General features: G+C 48.2%; 1 protein-coding gene across 1 annotated transcript in view; it reads right to left on the minus strand.

Annotated features, from left to right (window-relative positions):
• camkk1a (calcium/calmodulin-dependent protein kinase kinase 1, alpha a) overlaps positions 1-22,696 on the minus strand; it is a 271,224-nt gene that overhangs the window by 221,440 nt on the left and 27,088 nt on the right. Inside the window, exon 2 of the mRNA XM_070857382.1 lies at positions 5,130-5,202. The gene's annotated coding sequence lies outside the window, so the exon portion shown is untranslated. The remainder of the gene's footprint in view (positions 1-5,129; positions 5,203-22,696) is intronic.

Here is a 22,696-nt window from a genome sequence, read left to right on the forward strand (position 1 = left end):
GAGCGCCGAGAGACTGTGGAGGGATGTGATCAGGGCCCAGGAGAGGCGTGAGTTCAGGACCAGGGGCAGCACGGGCCAGCCCACACTGCGATATGTGCGCGCACTAGGTCCGTGCAGCAGAGCTGGTCTCCAGTCGTCTTGGCTAACCCTTGCCACTGGATCAAGACCTAGCTCTGTCAAGCCCGTGTGGTGGCTGGTGTGCAACGGTCACCACACATCAAAAAAGTCCACGCACAGGCATCTTCCACCCTTCAGGATGTAGTTCAGGATCTGAAATATTAAGTCCTTCATTGAAACACCTGTGAACCTTTTGGAGTGGAAGCAAGTCATCCTCAATTCGAGGGACCGCCTATGATGATGATGTCATCACCAGGGCCCCTGGGGCGAAGATGTGAGGCACGAGCTCACTGTCCAGTTCGACAGTGGGTGAGTAGCCTCCAGCCCCAATCTGCTCATTTGAATCCTGGTTGGGTCCATAGGGTGGGAGATGATGCGGCGATTATAGGAGTACCTACCGTTTACTATTCACACCTGCAAGTTGCTAGTCCATTCAATGCCCAGGAAGTCTAATCCCACTCTCTTCAGATCTCACCTTTAACACTGCTCTTTTTCAAGCATCAGTGTACTTCCCTTTTGGAAGAATACATGGATTCTACCTCAGGAGCAATATGTGGTGGAAAAGTTCAGATTCTAAGCGCCCTCTGTATCTGTACCCTATTATTATTATACCACCGAGCAGTGGAAACAACATTTCACGATTTACCTTTGCAAAACCTTTCATAATCTTGAAGACCTCCATCAGGTCAGCTCCAGTGAGAATCGCAAGCATCCCTCAAGGCTCCCTTTGTAACTGTAAACACAAGTTTACATCTGCAGGGCCCCACGGCAATTAAACTCTGCAGGAGGCCCGACATCCACCATCGACCCAAGCTGTTCCACTTCAGTTTAATATTTCAGCTTAGATTGAATATAAATGACGGGCATGTAATAAACGGTCGTGGGGTAATGTTCCTCTGACATTGTGCAGCAAGTGTCAGACAAATCAAGGCGACACTGTACCTTACTGGAGTGCCATTGCCCAGATACGCCTCTGATCAACCCGTCGTTATTTCCTCCAAAGATTCAACTAGGTCCGTTAGACATGATGTATCTTTTACAGATCCCTGCTGGTTCTCCGAACAACTCATATTGGTCCAAGTGCTCAGTCACTCTATCCCTAATAACAGGTTCTAGTAACTTCCCCACAACTGAAGTTAAACTTAATAGGCCGATGATTTCCAAAGTTATCTCCCCTACCCTTCTTAAATAATGGAGTGACATTGGGAGTTTTCCAATCCAAGGAGACAGTTCCTGAATTGAGAAGGTCATGACTAACGCATCAACAATTCCTCACCTAAAATGGGCCAATTTATGAATGATCGTTCTCCCCAGGCTTGCTTGCAGTAGTGTCCAGAGGATTAACATTTCATTTCTTGCGACTCCAGGACAGCCCAACACTGGCGGCAGTGCTGAACTTCTGCCACATGTTACAGTAGAAGGCCGGTCACTCTACACTGCCCTCCCACGAGAGCTTGCCCCCGCGCCCACCCTTTGCAATTCCGCCAGAAATGCATCTAAATTAGAAGCACTTCCTCCCGTCAGCCAAAATCAAGTTCCTGCCTCAGGAGAGTGGGTCTGAGCCTGGCCTTCAGGTCAACTGGCTCAAAATCTCGGTGTTCCGCGTGTGCATGTGGCATCGGCCTGTGCTGCGCTCGGTGAGGCAAACTGATGCTTGCGTGCTTCTTGACTCAAACACAGTGAACCAGTTCACCAGAATCCCACAGCCAAAGGGGATGGGCGAGAGTCATAGCCCCAGCAACAACGACACATTGCATTTATACAACATAGTAACATCTCCCAAAGCGCTTCACAGGAGTGTTATCAGACAAGAATTGACACCGAGCCACATAAGGAGATGTTTGGACAGGGGACCCAAAAGCTAGGTCAAAGAGGTGGGTTTTAAGGAGTGACCTAAGGGAGGTGAGCGAGGTAGAGAGGCGGAGAGGTTTAGGGAGGGAGTTCCAGAGCTCAGGGCCCAGGCAACAGAAGGCACGGCTGCCAATGGTGGAGCAAAGGAAATTGGGGGCTGTGCAAGTGACCAGAATTGGAGGAGAGCAGAGATCTCGGAGGGTTGTAAGGCTGGACGTGGTCACAGAGATAGGGAGGGGCGAGGCCGTGGAGTTTGCTAAGCCCACAAAGTCTGTCACTGCTGTTGTCGGGTGGCGGGGTGGTTTGTATTTCCGATTGCCATTGACGGTGTGAGTTCTGTGCACCCAGTGTTTCAGCTTCTCTCTCATTTGGCCCTGAGGCAAACACAGAGACATCCTTAACAATCACCTTTCAACACAGTCACCTTTCAACATTTGGGCTGGAGTTTGAATGCGAGCCTGACAGATGGGATAAAGGTTTCTGCTCTCTGGCAGCGGTTAAACACGAGGATCCAAAATAGAAATGAGTTGGGCTGGTCTCTACCTACTTCCAAATTCACCGGCCAAACCTGCTCTCGCAGCTTAAGTGGATTGGCTAAAATAATGACAATTAAAATTGGCAGCAACCAGCTCGAGCAGGGCTGCAATCGGCTCGCTGCTGTATTGAATACTGCTGATAGGCAAGGTGACGGCTCACAGTCTCCTTCACCCGCCATGGGTGGTCAAGCAGATGGATTAATCTGCTTTTACTTATCCTCCATGGGTTAATCCTTACTGTATTTACAATTGCTGAATGTGCATTTGCGGCACAAATGCATCCTACACACAGAAACCATTCACCTCCAGGTAACAGAGGGAGCCCTGTGCACCCATTTGTACACACCGATGCAGCCCGTCATGGTCAGGTATGTGTTGGCCTGTCATGGACTGGGAATCCCATCGATTCAGGCAAGAGTGAGCTCTCCGGCATCTCCAGACCAAACAACCTGCATTTACATAGAGCCCTTAACGTAGTAAAACTTCCCACTGAAAGGTTTAGGGAGGGGGGGGGGAGCAATATTCCCCGGACACTTAGCCTCTGAGGTGGCCAAGATGGGGGTCTTAGAAATACAGAAATTTACAGCGCAGAAGGAGGCCATTTCGTTTCCGCGCCGGCTGACAAAGAGCCACACGGCCCTCGGTCAGCAGCCCTGAAGGTTACATATAAACCAATGAACAATGGCGGAAAGGTAAAGAGCACCCAGCCCAACCAGTCCGCCTCACACAACTGGGACACCCCTTATACTGAAACATTCTACACTCCACCCCAACCAGAGCCATGTGATCTCCTGGGAAAGGCAAAAAAACAGATAAAAACCCAGGCCAATTTAAGGAGAAAAAAATCTGGGAAAATTCCTCTCCGACCCATCCAGGCGATCGAAACTAGTCCAGGAGATCACCCTGGCCGTATTCGATTCCCTCCAGTACTTACCATTATATCTGCTCCGGCCAACAAAAGGTCATCCAGTCTAATCCCAATTACCAGCTCTAGGTCTGTAACCCTGCAGGTTACGGCACTTTAAGTGCCCATCCAAGCATGTCTTAAAAGTGGTGAGGATTTCTGCATCCACCACTCTTCCAGGCAGTGAGTTCCAAATCCCCACAACCCTCTACGTAAAGAAGCCTCCCCTCAAATCCCCTTTAAACCTTCCACCAACCACCTTGAGCTACAATACCAGTTTAGCCCGCCTTAAGCGTAAGACACCACCTTTGTCAAGGGTTTGAAATGCGCGCGAGGATGGGCCGTCCCGAGAGCGTTAATGACAATGAAAGAGGCTGCACGCCATTCTGCCGGCAAGCGCTGCCATTATCGACCAGCTGGAGAGGAGTGAAGACATTGCTGAGGATTTCGAGCGCTCCCTCAAGCCGTGTTGAGCTTTCACTGCTCCCTTGCTGCTGGGGAGCGACTGACTGCGCTGCGGCTGAACAGAACTTTTGCGACACATCGCGAGAACTTCTGGGACACTTTGTCAAGACTTCACCAACACTCGATCAACATTTATTTCGGTAATTCCGAGGACTTCTCATTGGACACCTTGTGGAAACCACCAGGAGAGAGAGGGCGTTTGGTGATGGGCATCTTGCTCGGGGCACCCTGGGTCTGGAGGAGGAATGGGAGGAGATGATGCCAGGCAGAGCAGGCCCAGTTGCTGCAGGAGGGAGAGACAGGAGGGCAGGGAACAATGTTCCCGGCATAGCATGTGCAGCCCCTTTAAATATCTGCCTCCCAGAACGGGCTGACATTAAGGCCCTTCATACCAGAAACTGGGTGCCAACAAATTTCTACTTTGGCAGAGAACACAAGAACATAGCAAATAGCAGCAGGAATCGGCCATTTGGCCCCTCGAGCCTGCTCCGCCATTCAATAAGATCATGGCTGATCTGATCATGGACTCAGCTCCACTTCCCTGCCCGCTCCCCATAACCCTTGACTCCCTTATCACTCAAAAATCTGTCTATCTGCACCTTAAATATATTCAATGACCCATCCTCCACAGCTCTCCGGGGCAGAGAATTCCACAGATTTACAACCCTCAGAGAGAAGAAATTCCCCCTCATTTCCGTTTTAAATGGGCGACCCCTTATTCTGAGACTATGCTCCCTAGTTCTAGATTCCCCCACGAGGGGAAGCATCCTCTCTGCATCGACCCTGTCAAACCCCCCCAGAATCTTACAAGTAAAGCAAATATGAAATGAGTGTAGTTTGGTTATAACCATACAACAGGATGTAGCAAAAATAGACGGTGGGGTGAAGTTGTAACCTGCCCTCCGGGCCCCCCCAGGGTAGGTGGGCAGTGGTGGGAGTTAACATTTGTTAAAACAGTTAGAAAAATTATCATTAACTTGAAAGTTCACAGTCTTCATGAACAAGAAATTGAAAACGTTTCTTAATTTGCTTGCAGAGGCATAGGAAATTAGCGTGCATCAGTTGTGAGGGAGATTATATTTGAGACAGACAAGATTCAGCCTGCACTGGGCCTCATCCCTCACCCAGCAGACTTCACCAACAGCCCCTTGCTTCTCTGTGTCAGGAAATGACAGGAGCTGACAGCATTAGAGTGCAGGCACAGCATGAGATGGCAGAAACGGGCTTTAATTAACCCAGGGGCCCTCCATACTTACGACGATCAACTTGCTCAGCTCGTCCAGACTGTCATGCTTCCAGCCAGCTCCCTTCAAATATCATCGGTATTTACTGTGGAAACACATAAATAAATAAATAAAATGTTTGTCAAAGTTGGAGGAATTATTTCATTACTTAACAGAGCATCCTGGCCTATTTCTTACTGGGCCCAGTGTAATTGTTGGCCGTTGAGGATGTTTCTGGGATGGATCGAGGGGTAGATCACACCTGCTGCTCACCCGAGCCACTCCTCGGTCTGAAGGATTGACTGATGACTGACGCTCCATTCTCACCCTCACACCTTGCTACAGATTGTTCCACTGTGGCTGTATCCCCACAGCTTCAAGTCGGTCCACAGAAAGTGCTGCCATTGAATTAGGAATTCCTCCCTCCCCTCCCTCCCTTTCGAGTTTCTCGAAACATTTACAGCCTTTTAAACCCCGAGCTTAGAGTCAGCCAACCAACGACCTCTTGCCTCAGTTTTTGACCTACGCTTTTCATCACCACTCAGGGTATACATGCATCATTGGGGGGGATAGAGTATAGAAACATAGAAACATAGAAAATAGGTGCAGGAGTAGGTCATTCGGCCCTTCGACCCTGCACCACCATTCAATAAGATCATGGCTGATCATTCCCTCAGTATCTCTTTCCTGCTTTCTCTCCATACCCCTTGATCCCCTTAGCTGTAAGGGCCATATCTAACTCCCTCTTGAATATATCCAATGAACTGGCATCAACAACTCTCTGCGGCAGGGAATTCCACAGGTTAACAAGTTTCTCCTCATCTCAGTCCTAAATGGCCTACCCCTTATCCTAAGGCTGTGTCCCCTGGTTCTGGACTTCCCCAACATCGGGAACAATCTACCCGCATCTAACCTGTCCAGTCCCGTCAGAATCTTATATGTTTCTATGAGATCCCCTCTCATCCTTCTAAACTCCAATGTATGAAGGCCCAGTTGATCCAGTCTCTCCTCATGTCAGTCCAACCATCCCTGGAATCAGTCTGGTGAACCTTCGCTGCACTCCCTCAATAGCAAGAACGTCCTTCCTCAGATTAGGAGACCAAAACTGAACACAATATTCCAGGTGAGGCCTCACCAAGGCCCTGTACCACTGCAGTAAGACCTCCCTGCTCCTATACTCAAATCCCCTAGCTATGAAGGTCAACATACCATTTGCCTTCTTCACCGCCTGCTGTACCTGTATGCCAACTTTCAATGACTGATGAACCATGACAGCCAGGTCTCAATTCCTTCATCTAAATCATTGATGTATATTGTAAAGAGCTGGGGTCCCAGCACTGAGCCCTGCGGCACTCCACTAGTCACTGCTTGCCATTCTGAAAAGGACCCATTTATCCCGACTCTCTGCTTCCTGTCTGCCAACCAGTTCTCTATCCACGTCAGTATATTACCCCCAATATCATGTGCTTTGATTTTGCATACCAATCTCTTGAGTAGGACCTTGTCAAAAGCCTTTTGAAAGTCCCAATACACCACATCCACTGGTTCTCCCTTGTCCACTCTTACATCCTCAAAAAATTCCAGAAGATTTGTCAAGAATGATTTCCCCTTCATAAATCCATGCTGACTTGGACTGATCCTGTCACTGCTTTCCAAATGTGCTGCTATTTCATCCTTAATAATTGATTCCAACATTTTCCCCACTACTGTCAGGCTAACCGGTCTATAATTACCAATTTTCTTTCTCCCTCCCTTTTTAAAAAGTGGTGTTACATTAGCTACCCTCCAGTCCATAGGAACTGATCCAGAGTCGATAGACTGTTGGAAAATGATCACCAATGCATCTACTATTTCTAGGGCCACTTCCTTAAGTACTCTGGGATGCAGACTATCAGGCCCCAGGGATTTATTGGCCTTCAATCCCATCAATTTCCCTAACACAATTTCCTGCCTAATAAGGATATCCTTCAGTTCCTCCTTCTCACTAGACCCACTGTCCCCTAGTACTTCCGGAAGGTTATTTGTGTCTTCCTTTGTGAAGACAAAACCAAAGTATTTATTCAATTGGTCTGCCATTTCTTTGTTCCCCATTATAAATTCACCGGAATCCGACTGCAAGGGACCTACGTTTGTCTTCACTAATCTTCACTATTAAAGCAGAGAAGTCCTGCTACAACTGTAGTATTGGTGAGGCCACACCTAAAGTACTGTATACAGTTTTGGTCTCCGTATTTAAGGAAGGATATACTTGCTTTGGAGGCTGTTCAGAGAAGGTTCACTAAGTTGATTCCAGAGATGAGGGGGTTGACTTATGAGGATAGGTTGAGTAGGTTGGGCCTCTACACATTGGAGTTCAGAAGAATGAGAGATGATCTTATTGAAACTTATTAAGATAATGAGGGGGCTCAACAAGGTGGATGCAGAGAGGATATTTCCGCTCATAGGGGAAACTAAAACTAGGGGACATAGTCTCAGAATAAGGGGCCGCCCATTTAAAACGGAGATGAGGAGGAATTTCTTCTCTCAGAGGGTTGTAAATCTGTGGAATTCTCTGACCCAGAGAGCTGTGGAGGCTGGGTCACTAAATATATTTAAGGCGGAGATAGACAGATTTTTGAGCAATAAGGGAGTAAAGGGTTATGGGGAGCGGGCAGGGAAGTGGAGCTGAGTCCATGATCAGATTAGCCATGATCTTATTAAATGGCGGAGCAGGCTCGAGGGGCCAAATGGCCTACTCCTGTTCCTATTTCTTATGTTTTTAGTCCCTTTAAATGCTGTTAAGGTCGGGTATTGTTTGCCGGTGTTAATGCTCCACACGAGCCTCCTCCCAGTACTCCTCATCCTGCCAATCCTTTCTCCCTCATGTACATATCTAGTATTAACTGTATCAATGCTATTCCCCTCCAGCACACCCGGTGGGAGCAAGTTCTGCATTCTCACCACCCGCTGGGTAAAGCAGTTTCTCCTGAACACCTATTTGGATTTATTAGTGACTATCTTATATTTATGGCCCCGAGTTTTTGACTGCCCACAAGGGGAAAGATCGGGGGAGAAATTCCTCAGCACCCCGATTGGGGGCGGTAACCGACTCGGGGCGGGACATCCGATGCCCGGTGAGGAGGTCCCGCCCCCGCCGCAAACTGCCGGTTACCGTTTCTCACAGGCAGTAGGGCACAATCTACTTCCTGTCGGGGTGGGTTCCAGGACGCTACTGGAACGCGTTGGTCAGCGTTATGTGGCTGCTCCGTGTCGTGCTGACACGTTTCAATGCCCCCCCCCCTTTGGTTAAAGGGGCAGGCCGCTGTGCACCCTGCCGCGCCTCTGACGGCCTCCACTTGGCCCCCAGGGCGGCGTAGTGTCGAGGCCGCAGCCCCCTACCAAATCGGATGCACGATGGCAGCCCGTTCCATGCGAGGGAGGCAGAGGTCCACCGACCGGTGAGTCGGCCAAACCACCAAGCTCGCGACCTCCCCTTTAACCTCCGCCCCGCGAGCGGAAGGCGACCCTGTTCACAACCCGTGAGTCTGGCACTGACACCGCTCGCGGTGCGGGGCAATATCCACCGCGGGGCGCTAAAGGGGTCGAAAACCATTGTGCGCCCTGTTACCGCCCCACTGAGGCACTAATGGGCGTCACAAAACAGGGCAATTTCAACCCCATCTTTTCCACATCTATGCTAACAAATCCTTTCATCATTTTAAAGGGCTCAACCAGGTGACCTCTCAGTCTTATATTTTCTAGAATCAGGAGCACCCGTTTGTTCAGTCTTTCCCGATCGTTATAGTCTTTCAGTTCTGGTATCATCGTTGTAAAGCTAACACCGCCTGTACTTTGGCATAAATTGGCTGTAACTTCGGAATTTAGCCTGTTGGTTAGTGTTGGAAATACTGGGACTACAGCGGGTGCTATTCCATGCGTGGGGTGCATGGATTATATCGGGATTTAACCTATCTTATGCTTCACTAGGAAGTACTCGATACTTACAGTCAGCAGCAAATGTGAAAGAAGTGCATTATTGAGGAAGTTATGCTAAACCTTTATAAATCATGGTTAGGCCTCAGCTGGAGCACTGTGTTCAGTTCGGGGCACCGCATTTCAGGAAGGAGATTTACTGGAATGATATCGGGAATGATGGACTTCAGTTATGTGACGGGTCGAGAGTAGCTGGGGTTGTTACGGTTAAGGGGAGATTTATTAATACAGATGGTCAAAATCTTGAACGATTTTGATACAGTAAATAAGGAGAAACAGTTTCCAGTGGCAGGAGGTTCACTAACCAGAAGACACGGATTTAGGATAATTGGCGATAGAACTAGAGGGGGTGATGAGGAAATATTTTTTAACGCAGAGTGTTGTTGTGATCGGGAATGCGCTACCTGAAAGGGCGGTGGAAGCAGATTCAATCGTAACTTTCAAACAGGAATTGGATAAATACTTGCAAAGGAAACATTTCTGGATTTAGTTTTGGGGAATGAAGCTGGGCAGGTGGAAGGGGGTATCAGTGGGAGAGCACTTGGGTGCCAGTGATCATAATTCAGTCAGATTCAAGTTGGTTATGGATAAGGACAAAGATAGGCCTGGAATAAAAGTCCCAAATTGGGGAAAAGCTAACTTTGCTAAGTTCAGGAGTGATTTGGCCACAGTCGACTGGAGACAGCTACTTGTGAGTAAATCAGTGTCGGAACAGGGGGAGGCTTTCAAGGAGGAGATCTGGAGGGCTCAGGCCAAACATGTGCCCTTAAAGAAAAAGGCTGGGAATAACAATTCTAGAGCCCCCTGGATGTCTAGGGACCTACGGGGGAGGATAAATAAAAAAAGGAAAGCTTAGGTCATACACCAGTGGCTAAATACTGCAGAATCTCTGGAAGAATATAGAAAGTTCAGAGGTGAAAGTAAAAAGGATATTAGGAATGTTAAGAGCGAGCATGAAAAATTCTTGGCCAATAAAATCAAGGAAAACCCAAAGATGTTCTATAAATATATTAAGAGCAAGAGGATAACTAAAGAAAGAGTAGGGCCTATTAGAGACCATGAGGGTAATCATCTGTTTTCACAAAGGAACGGGGCAATGCCGATACTGCTATCGAGGAGGATTATGATATTCTGGATGAAATAAACATAGTGAGAGAGAAGGTATTAAGGGGTTTAGCAGCTTTGAAAGTGGCTAAGTCCCCAGGCTCGGATGAAATGCATCCCAGGCTGTTGAGCGAAGCAAAAGAGGAAATAGCAGAGGCCTTGACCATCATTTTCCAGTCCTCTTTGGATTCAGGAATGATGCTGGAGGACTGGAGGACTGCTAATGAGATACCTTTCTTTAAGAAGGGAGAAAGGGACAGGCCGAGTAATTACAGGCCTGTCAGCCTAACCTCAGTGGTGGGAAAATTATTGGAAAAAATCCTGAAGGACAGGATAAACCTACATTTAGAAAGTCAAGGATTAATCAGGGACAGTCAGCACGGATTTGTTAAGGGAAGATCATGTTTGACTAACCTGATTGAATTTTTCGAGGAGGTAACTAGGAAGGTCGATGAGGGTAGTGCGTACGATGTAGTATATATGGACTTTAGCAAAGCTTTTGATAAAGTTACACATGGCAGACTGATCATGAAAGTTAAAGCCCATGGGATCCAGGGCAAAGTGGCAAGTTGGATCCAAAAATGGCTTGGAGGTAGGAAGCAAAGGGTAATGGTTGATGGATGTTTTTGACTGGAAGGGTGTTTCCAGTGGGGTTCCACAGGGCTCAGTACTGGGTCCCTTGCTTTTTGTGGTATACATCAATGATCTAGATTTGAATATAGGGAGTATGATTAAGAAGTTTGCAGACGACACTAAAATTGGCTGTGTGGTTGATAATGAAGAAGAAAGTCATGGGCTGCAGGAGGATATCAATCTACTGGTCAGGTGGGCAGAGCAGTGGCAAATGGAATTTAATTCAGAGAAGTGTGAGGTAATGCACTTGGGGAGGGTTAATAAGGAAAGGGTATACACATTAAACAGTAGGCCACTTAGAAGTGTAGATGAGCAAAGGGACCTTGGCGTGCAGGTCCACAGAGCCCTGAAACTAGCAGGCCAGGTGGATAAGGTGGTTAAGAAGGCATACGGAATACTTGCCTTTATTAGACGAGGCATAGAATATAAGAGCAGGGAAGTTATGCTTAAATTGTATAACACTTTGGTAAGGCCACAGCTGGAGTACTGCGTGCAGTTCTGGTCGCCGTATTATAGGAAGGACGTGATTGCATTAGAGAGGGTGCAGAGGAGAGTTACGAGGATGCTGCCTGAAATGGAGAATCTTAGTGATGGGGACAGATTGGATAGGCTGGGTTCGTTCTCCTTGTAACAATGGAGGCTGAGGGGAGACCTCATTGAGGCGTATAAAATTTTGAGGGGCCTGGATACAGTGGATAACAAGGGCCTATTTCCCTTGGTGGAGGGGTCTATTACGAGGGGACATAGTTTTGAGGTGGTTGGTGGAAGGTTTAGAAGGGATTTGAGGGGGGGGGCTTCTTCACACAGAGGGTTGTGGGGATCTGGAACTCACTGCCTGGAAGGGTGGTAGAGGCAGAAGCTCTCACCATATTTAAAAGGTGCTTGGATAGGCACTTGAAGTGCCGTAACCTGCAGGGTTACGGACCTAGAGCTGGTAAGTGGAATTAGACTGGATAACCTCTTGTTGGCTGGCGCAGATACGTTGGTAAATACTTCAGGGAATCAAATATGGCCAGAGTGATCTCTTCGACTAGTTTTGATTGCCTGGATGGGTCGGAGAGGAATTTTCCCAGATTTGTCCCCAGTTGGCCTGGGTTTTTACCTCTCCAAGGAGATCACATGGCTCCGGTTGGGGTGGAGTGTAAAGTGTTGCGATACATGGGGTGTCGCGGTTGTGTGGGCCGGACTGGTTGGGCCGGATGCTCTCTACCTGTCCACCATTGTTCATTGGTTTATATGTAACTTTCGGGGCTGCTGACCGAGGGCCGTGCGGTTCTTTATCGGCCGGCGCGGACACGATGGGCCGAAATGGTCTCCTTCTGTGCTGTAAATTTCTATGTTTCTATTTGCAGGGCTGTGAGGAAAGAGCGGGGGAGGGGACTAATTGGATAGCATTTTCAAAGAGCCGACGTAAGCACGATGGGCCGAATGGACTCCTTGCACGTGTATGATTCTACGATTCTTACCATTGGCCTTCTTCTCTTTGATGAGAAGGAATTCTCTTTCCCCCCACCAGAATTTAAATGAGCAAAAAAACCACAAAAAGAAAATCTATTATTGATGTAATTTACATACTGAAAGTATTTCCCTTAGACGAGCAGCTTACAGATGGATTTAAATCTCTAATAATTGCAGCATTGCTTCGAAATCAAAGTCTCAATAAACAGAAAACAGAAAATGTTCCTCTCTAATTTACCCACACCATTCTGCATAATTAATTATGAGTGCTCTGTAATTTATTCCATAGCGAAATGATTGCAATAAAAATTTAATTGACTTACAAAAAGTAATTTATGTGTCCCTGCAACCTCGCAGTCAAAATTCAACCCTCCAAGAGTGCAAATTATCCAACACTCAGGGATTACAGTATTTACACTGTGACTATAATGAGCACTTACACTGCGTTGGTAAGAACAGTCAAAGTTCACAGTGAATTTGGAATGAGCATAATGTGTCAGCCGTGGCTCAGTGGGTAGAACTCTCGCCTCTGAGTCACAAGGTTGGTGGGTTGAGCCCCACTCCCGAGACTTGAGCACGTAATCCAGGCTGGCAGTTCAGTGCAGTGCTGAGCAAATGGTGCACTGTCGGACATGTTGTCTTTTGGATGAGATGTCTGCCCTTTCGGATGGACATAAAAGATCCCATGGCACTGTTTGGAGAGCAGGGGAGTTCTCCCCCGATGTCCTGGCCGAGATTTATCCCTCAACCAACATCACTAGAAAAAGATTTAATCATTTATCTCATTGCTGTTTGTGTGAGCTTGCTGTGCACAATTTGGCTGCTGCGATTTCTCCATTACAACAGCGAGTACACTACAAAAGTACTTCATTGGCTGTGAAGTGCTCTGCGATGTCCTGAGGTCCTGAAAGCCGCTATAGAAATGCAGGACTTTCTTTGTTTTGAAGAGACAGAGGGGCCATCGTTCCTTGATTTGAATATTATAATGAGGCCGAGCGTGCCGATAGGACAGCCTCGTTCTTCACAGTAAACTGCCTGTCGGAAAATCATGTGCTCGTGAATCGGGCGCGCAAGATTAATTGTACAGTCCGCAGCTTCCAAGGTCCCATGGGCTGAGTGAAGCCTCACAAAATAGGGAGCATCATTATACTGAAACATTGTCAAAGCAATGATCGTGGATATTATTTCAGACATTTGCTTATATTCTCTGTGAAAAATACTAGGTGATAATACATAGTCACCAATTAAAGCACTAAATCTTGGTTTGACGTGCAGATTAATGAGACAGAGAGTGAGCAAGTGGTTGGATATTTCTGACCCATTTGTGAAATTCTCATTCTTATTTTCACATCCCTCCATGGCCTCACCCCCTCCCTATCTCTGTAATCTCCTCCAGCCCCACAACCCCCCCCGAGATATCTGCGCTCCTCTAATTCTGCCCTCTTGAGCATCCCTGATTATAATCGCTCCACCATTGGTGGCCGTGCCTTCTGTTGCCTGGGCTCCAAGCTCTGGAACTCCCTGCCTAAACCTCTCCGCCTCTCTACCTCCTTTAAGACGCTCCTTAAAACCTACTCCTTCGACCAAGTATTTGGTCACCGGCGCTAATTTCTCCTTATGTGGCTTGGTGTCAAATTATTTTCCCCTAACACTCCTGAGAAGCGCCTTGGGATGTTTTACTACGTTAAAGGTGCTATATAAATACAAGTCGTTGTTGTGATCACTGTCCACAAGTGAATGGTCTCTGCAAACATTCACTGAGACTTGGCGGGTTAGCACGGCCCAGGATTTGCCCGAGAGACTCGGGGGTTTCAAGCTCAATTCTCACAGCTCAGGAGTGACTCACAGTTTCTCCTGGATTTCGACGATCATCAGACACAAAAATCACACTTTCATAAGAACATAAGAAATAGGAGCAGGAGTAGGCCATACGGCCCCTCAAGCCTGCTCCACCATGCTATAAGATCATGGCTGATCCGATCATGGACTCAGCTCCACTTCCCTGCCCGCTCCCCATAACCCTTTATTCCCTTATCGCTCAAAAATCTGTCTACCTCCTCCCTAGGGCAGAGAATTCCACAGATTTACAACCCTCAGAGAAGAAATTTCTGCGCATTTCAGTTTTAAATGGGCGGCCCCTTATTCTGAGACTATGTCCCTTAGCTTTAGTTTCCCCTATGAGTGGAAATATCCTCTGCATCCAACTTGTCGAGCCCCCTCATTATCTTATAAGTTTCAATAAGATCACCTCACATTCTTCTGAACTCCAATGTGTAGAGGTCCAACCTACTCAACCTATCCTCATAAGTCAACCCCTCATCTCCAGAATCAACCTCGTGAACCTTCTCTGAACAGCCTCCAATACAATTATATCCCTCCTTAAATAAGGAGACCAAAACGCGGTAATCCAGGTGTGGCCTCACCAATACCCTGTCCAGCTGTAATTGTAGAATTTCCATTGGCAGACAGGAGTCAGTACCAGCGGTTCACCAAAGATAACACAAATACTCCCCTCTATCTCAGTGATGACGAAACAGTTTGAAATTCACTGCACAGTTCGGAGCTTAAAAGTAACATCACTAAAAAAAAACAACGATCTGGTCATTATCACATTGCTGTTTGTGGGAGCTCGCTGGGCGCAAATCAGCTGCCGCATTTCCTACCTTACAACAGTAACTGCACTCCAAAAGTTCTTCATTGGCTGTAAAGCGCTTTGGGAAGTCCTGAGGTTGTGAAAGGTGCTATATAAATGCAAGTATTCCTTCTTTGTTAGATTCTCTGGATTTTAATAGAAAAGCAGAGTATGTTTTAAATAGTGAGAGATTGGGAAATGTTGGTGTTCAGAGGGACCTGAATGTCCTTGTACACAAATCACTGAACGTTAACATGCAGGTACAGCAAGCAATTTATTACAAAGGGATTAGAGAATAAGAGTAAAGAACTCTTACTGCAAAGATATAGGATCTTGGTGAGACCACACCTGGAGCACTGTGTACAGTTTTGGTCTTCGTACCTTAGAGGGAGTGCAACGAAGGCTCACCGGACTAATTCTTGAAATAGGGGGATTGTCCTATGAGGAGAGATTGAGTAGACTAGGCCTACATTCTCTCGAGTTTAGAAGGATGAGAGGTGACCTCATTGAAACATCTAACATTCTTAAGTGGCTTGACAGGGTAGATGCAGGGAGGATGTTTCCTCTGGCTGGGGAGTCTAGAACCAGGGGTCACAGTCTTAGAATAAGGGGTCGGTCATTTAAGGCTGAGATGTGAGAATTGAGGGATATGGGGATAGTACGGGAAAGTCGAAGATCAGCCATGATCTCATTGAATAGCGGAGCAGGCTCGAGGGGCCGAATGGCCTACTCCTGCTCCTAATTCTTATGTTTTTACTCCTTCAGATTTGGGGCACAGTTAGTTCCCTCAATTTCTCCCCTTATCTCAACAATCTTGGCATTTTTCTAATTTATTTTTGGGACGTGGGCCTTGCTGGCAATTTTTCCCCTCCCTAGTTGCCGTGAGAAAGTGATGGTGGGCCTTCTTCTTGAACCGCTGCAAGCAAGAAGGTATAGACTGAGTTACAGAGGGATAGCTGCCACTGATCCGTGCTGACTGCAGTGAGCAGAGAGTGATGGAGCCTTATCATACCCTGAAATCCGACACACGGAACATGACAAAACCACACTGGCTGCTGCGTGCTCAGGGCCTGTGAGCAGAGTAACCACTGTTGCTGGCGATTTCAGTTGTGATAAATGAACGTCAGACCAAGTTGGTTGCTAGCACTCGTGTGGAGAGCTGCTCACTCAGACCTTCCCTCCATTCCACCCTTCCTTCCCGCTGCGCTTTGGCTCGCGTTCTCCTTTTGTACAATGTGTGGGTTTAAAGGGGTTCCTTCTGTCGCTTCCTGATTCGCTATGGGATGAACTTTGACCATGAGCTGCAACTCAGTCGGCAGCACCCTCACCTCTGGGTCAGAAGGTCGTGGGTTCAAGTCCCACTCCAGAGACTTGAGCACATAATCTAGGCTGATATTCCAGTGCAGTGCTGAGGGAGCGCTGCACTGTCGGAGGTGCCACATTTTGGAGGAGAGATTAAACCGAGGCCCCGTCTGCCCTCTCAGGTGCACGTAAAAGATCTCATGGCACTATTTTGAAGAAGAGCAGAGGAGTTCTCCCCAGTGTCCTGGGGCCAATATTTATCCCTCAACCAACATACCAAAAACAGATGATCTGGTCATTATCACATTGCTGTTTGTGGGAGTTTGCTGTGTGCAAATAGATTGCCGCATTTCCCACATTACAACAGTGACCACACTCCAAAAGTACTTCATTGGCTGTAAAGTGCTTTGGGATGTCCGGTGGTCGTGAAAGGCGCTATATAAATGCAAGTCTTTTTTTCTTCAATTCAGCAGTACTGACAGACTCAGGGTTCAGAGCAGCTCATCCACCCAGCCCTGGGGTAAGCGTGATGTCAAGAAACTGTGGCTGAGGGCGCTGCAACCTATAAGCTGCACAGGTGCTTGGCGCACGGGAGCTCCCGCGCATGCCCGGTATTCTGAATGGGCCGCGCATCCTCTTAAAGGGGCCGCATAATCCCCCACCCCCCCACTAAAAAATTAAAGGGAACATTGGTTGCGACTTCCCCAAAAAAGTTGAAAGAAAGCAGAGGCTGTGTTTTCCTGGTGTTTCTCCCGGGGCTACTGCTCACGGGGGTGCTGAGGGGAGGGGGAGGGGGAACGCCCTGAGAGCAGCCTGTTGGCTTTCTGTCCACTGGTTTAATGAATGGGGAATGGGAGGGGATCCGTTAGGGATGTGACCCCCTCCCTGCCCACCTGACTGACCCAGTCGCCCCAGGTGCAGGGAGAGCAGTATCTTCCCATGTGAACTAGAAATGTAAGATTGGATTAGATCCCAAGACCTGAATTTAAAGCTAGCCTCCCCGATTGGGGCTGACGCCCTTTTTGCACCCCGCCCGATTCAAGTCAACAGAGCGCAAAAGCCGTGCGGGTTGTGAAACAGAGGTCCAATCCCAACTCACCCTCTCCCGCCAGGTGGACAGGCCAAGTTAAAATCGGTGTTTCAGTATTGGTTCAGCATAGTTCGAGACGTGCTGTCGGCTCCAGGCTCTGACTCCCAGAAGCCAAGTGCTTTGGGGTATTAAGGGAATCGAGGGATATGGAGATCGGGCAGGAGAGCAAAGTTGAGGTTGAAGGTCAGCCATGATCTTATTGAATGGCAGAGCAGGCTCGAGGGGCTGAATGGCCGACTCCTGCCCCTATTTCTTATGTTCCCCCTCCCTTCTCTTTCTCCTGATTCACCAGCGGATTACCTCAACCCTTCCACACACAGACACTGAATGCCACTGTGCAGACATCACACCAGGGTGTATGTATTAACCTCACTCCACCTGGACAGAACGGTGCAGGGGACGGAGTTAAAATGGTGGTGCAGTGGCGGGGGGGGGGGTGTTGTGCTACATTCCCAACATGTTTCCCATCCCCTGCCCCCCACCCCCGCACCCTGCCACCTTTACTTAACAGCAATTATATTTTGTGGCTTTTGAGAGACAGCACCCCACCTTAGCAGCAGAATAATAGTGTGCATTCCACCGAACATTGATTATAAGACAGCACGGGCTGGAGTTCCTCCTTTGGCCGCAGTCGGCAAATTGCGCCCAAAATTGCGCAGGTTTTGAGATGCACTTTTTTCCTCGAGTTTGCTCACAAGCTGATTTACATATCGCCAAAGGCAAAATCTGCCGCGAACCAGCACCGCCAGGGCAGCACTTTTAAACGCAAAAGTGTGAAAAAAATTGCTTTAAAAAACATTCCTTGATATAACGAAGAGCAGTGACTTGATGCGGTTCGATTAATAAAGCTGGAGATGGGTTTATCGCAAAGAAAAATAAAGCATTTTTAATCACAGTGTCAATCCACCACCTGTAACCCGACGCTAAATTACTGTCAATGACTTTAACAAAATGCGCAGACCATTTACTGGTATTATTGCCGTACAGTCGTCAGATTCTTAGTAAATTAAATATTTAAAAGGTGCCTATTTGTGTCCTTGCGCCTTAAAAAGCAGCTGAATTTGAAGAGACTCCTCAAAGGCCCAGATAACGGGTGCAATTAGCGAAACTCGCCGCGGTGATTAACTCAATCGGGGGAGGGGGCAATATTGTGGGTGGAATTGGTTTCCAGCACAATGTGTTTTAAAACCAGCGCAAAAAATCGCGGACACTGGATTTGTGCTGAACAGAATTGCCGCTTGAAATTTGTCGGTCTTTTGTGCGGGTGAAGCCGAAATAACCAGCGTAAATCTAGCTCCACCCCCATGTCATCTGACTTACTGTGAGCCACACCTCCGGAGAGAGATCAGCCAGTCTTAACTACTTCTCCAATATCATCATTATCTTCTCAAGGTCAATGCTAATCTTTGCTGCAAGTACCTTCCATATAAAAAACCATGAGTTGCGGGTTACTGCTAAACTTCACGCACACCCACCCACTATGCAGCGTGACATTTTCCCTTTTCCCACTCAAAACAAATGTTTGCTTGATAATCCATCACACACTAAATTAACTCCTCTCACTAACACCTTAATCTTCTCACTGCAAGCTGCTTCAGGATATAATAATACATTTGCATTTGAAAACACCACCTCCCTAATCAAAGCAAACAAAGCATCCCTTGGAGAAATGCAGAGGCCTTTCTGCACTGCATATATCTGAATCAACCACTCGCCCATCCACTAACCTGATCACAGCTCCTACTCTGTGAGCAGATTGAGAATTGCATGACACAGTTTGGCTCAATGATAGCTCTCTGGGTCAGCAGGCCAGGGGTTCAAATCCCACTCCAGGGACTTGAGCACATAATCTGGGCTGACATTCCAGTGCAGTGCTGAGGGAGCGCCGGACTGTCGGAGGGGCAGTGCTGAGGGAGTGCCGCACTATAGGAGGGGCGGTACTGAGGGAGTGCCGCACTGTCGGAGGGGCAGTACTGAGGGAGCGCCCCACATGGAGGGGCAGTACTGAGGGAGTGCCGCACTGTCGGAGGGGCAGTGCTGAGGGAGCGCCGGACTGTCAGAGGGGCAGTACTGAGGGAACACCGCACTCTCGGAGGGGCGGTACTGAGGGAGCGCCCCACTGTCGAAGGGGCAGTATTGAGGGAGTGCCGCACTGTCGGAGGGGCAGTACTGAGAGAGCACCGCACTGTCGGAGGGGCAATACTGAGGGAGTGCCGCACTGTCGGAGAGGCAGTACTGAGGGAGTGCCGCACTGTCTGAGTGGCAGTACTGAGGGAGTGCTGCACTATCGGAGGGGCAGTACTGAGGGAGTGCCGCACTGTCGGAGAGGCAGTACTGAGAGAGCGCCGCACTGTCGGAGGGGCAGTACTGAGGGAGCGCTGCACTATCGGAGGTGCAGTACTGAGGGAGTGATGCACTATCGGAGGTACCATCTTTCGGATGAGATGTTAAACTAAGGCTCTGTCTGCTCTCTCAGGTGGATGTGAAAGACCCCACGGCACTATTTCGAAAAAGAGCAGGGGAGTTATCCCCGGTGTCCTGGCCGATATTTATCCTTACAAAGTGACGATTTGTACTGTGGAGTCCCTGACCCCGATCCTCCCGCCCGGACTGGGCGTGTCATTCTGAACACTTTACCCGATCTGAGCGGTCCCTGTGAAATTTCAAATTCTGTTTTGTTTCATCATGTTTTACAGATACAATGACCAAATCAAAGGATTGGGACCCCTCTGATTGTGAAGTGATGCTGCAGGTAGTAGCAGAGATAGGTTTAGCAGAGATAGTAATCTGTCTGTATAGTCGCTCACCTGCAGCATCGGCCAAACCTGCCCCAAGCACTGAGCGGCCCCCACCCGAAGGGCGGCCGAGGGGAGGGGCGGAGGGGAGAGAGAGAGTCTGGGGGGGGGAGTGGAGACAGACTCCGGGGGGGGCGGGGGAAGAGAGATAGACTGGGGGGGGGTGGGGGGGTAGAGACAGACAGAGTCTGGAGGAGGGGGGTGGAGAGACTGGGGGGGGGTAGAGAAAGACTCGAGGGGTGGGGGGGTAGAGAGAGAGTCTGGGGGGGAAAGAGAGAGAGTCGGGTGGGGGGAGGGAGAGAGAGCGTTGGGGGGGGGGTGGTGGGAGAGTGTGGGGGAGGAGGGAGAGATAGAGAGTCTGCGGGGGGAGAGAGAGAGTCTGGGGGGGAGAGAACAGAGAGAGTCTGTGGGGGGGAGGGGAGAGAGAATCTGGGGGGGGAGGGAAAGAGAGAGCGTAGGGGGATGGAGAAAACCTCGGCGGGGGAAAGAAAGAGAGCTGGGGGGGGTGGGGGGGGTGGGTAGAGAGAGTTGGGGGGGGGCCGAGGGGAAAGTCTGGGGGGGAAGCGAGAGCATCTGGGGGGGCGGGGAGCAAGAGGCAGGAGTGGGGGCGGTGATCGGAGGGGAGAGAGGGAACTCAGGGAAGATGGATCACATTCTTACAACACCCTAAGCTCTGGAATTCCCTCCGCCTCGCGACCTCTCCATCCTCCTTTAAGACGCTCCTTAAAACCTACCTCTTTGACCAAGCTTTTGGTGACGGGTCCAAATATCTCCTTTGGCTCAGTTTTATTTGATTATGCTTCAGTGAAGCACCTGGGGAGAATATACTCGATTAAAGGTGCTATATAAATGGAAGTTACATGTTGTTGTTGGAGGGGTAGCTGTTTACTGGTGTTGGCATTCAATGTGCAACTACATTACTGGAGCTCAACACAGATGGAAATACTTGTAGAAAGGTGCATCTATCTGTACATTACTTTAATCTTTGGTTATTACAGTATTTTGTTTCCTGATTTCTCAAACACTTGTTGCTTAACTAAAAAGGAGGAACTTACCCAAGCGAGCAGTTCCTGATTGTACAGCAAATCTCTCACTGCAGCAGCCACTCAAGAGCACGCCCGTCAGCGAGGCAGCCAATAAGAATGAGCCTCGGGGTATTTCAGTGTGTGTATGCGAGCTGCGCTCCCTTGGAACTGCTCATGAACAAACATAGAAACATAGAAAATAGGTGCAGGTGCAGGCCATTTGGCCCTTCGAGCTTGCACCACCATTCAATATGATCATGGCTGATCATGCAACTTCAGTATCCCATTCCTGCTTTCTCTCCATATCCCCTGATCCCTTTAGCCGTAAGGGCCACATCTAACTCCCTGTTGAATATATCTAACGAACTGGCCTCAACAACTTTCTATGGTAGAGAATTCCACAGGTTCACAATTCTCTGGGTGTAGAAGTTTCTCCTTATCTCGATCCTAAATGGCTTACCCATTATCCTTAGACTGTGACCCCTGGTTCTGGACTTCCCCAACATTGGGAACATTCTTCCTGCATCTAATTTTTCCAATCCTGTCAGAATTTTATATGTTTCTATGATTCTATGAGATCCCCTTTCATTCTTCTAAATTCCAGTGAATATAAGCCTAGTCGATCCAGTCTTTCTTCATATGTCAGTCCTGCCATCCCGGGAATCAGTCTGGTGAACCTTCGCTGCACTCCCTCAATAGCAAGAATGTCCTTCCTCAGATTAGGAGATCAAAACTGTACACAATATTCAAGGTGTGGCCTTACCAAGGCCCTGTACAACTGCAGTAAGACCTCTCTGCTCCTATACTCAAATCCTCTCGCTATGAAGGCCAACATGCCATTTGCCTTCTTCACCGCCTGCTGTACCTTCATGCCAACTTTGAATGACTGATGAACCGTGACACCCAGGTCTTGTTGCACCTCCCCTTTTCCTAATCTGTCACCATTCAGATAATATTCTGCCTTCTTGTTTTTGCCACCAAAGTGGATAACCTCACATTTATCTACATTATACTGCATCTGCCATGCATTTGCCCACTCACCTAACCTGTCCAAGTCAACCTGCAGCCTCTTAGCATCCTCCTCACAGTTCAAACTGCCACCCAGCTTAGTGTCATCTGCAAACTTGGAGATACTACATTCAATGCCTTTGTCTAAATCATTAATGTATCTTATAAATAGCTGGGGTCCCAGCACTGAACCCTGCGGTACCCCACTAGTCACTGCCTGCCATTCTGAAAAGGACTCGTTTATTCCTACTCTTTGCTTCCAGTTCTCTATCCACGTCAATACATTACCCCCAATACCATGTGCTTTAATTTTGCACACTAATCTCTTGTGTGGGACAAAAGCCTTTTGAAAATCCAAATACAGCACATCCACTGGTTTTCCCTTGTCCATTCTATTAGTTATATCCTCAAAAAATTCTAGAAGATTTGTCAAGCATGATTTCCCTTTCATAAATCCATGCTGACTTGGACCGATCCTGTCACTGCTCTCCAAATGCGCTGCTATTACATCTTTAACAATTGATTCTAACATTTTCACCACTGCCGATGTCAGGCTAACCGGTCTATAATTACGTTTCCAC

The sequence above is a fragment of the Pristiophorus japonicus genome, chromosome 16, assembly GCF_044704955.1.
Source record: "Pristiophorus japonicus isolate sPriJap1 chromosome 16, sPriJap1.hap1, whole genome shotgun sequence".
In the NCBI taxonomy this organism is placed as follows: Eukaryota; Metazoa; Chordata; class Chondrichthyes; family Pristiophoridae; genus Pristiophorus; species Pristiophorus japonicus.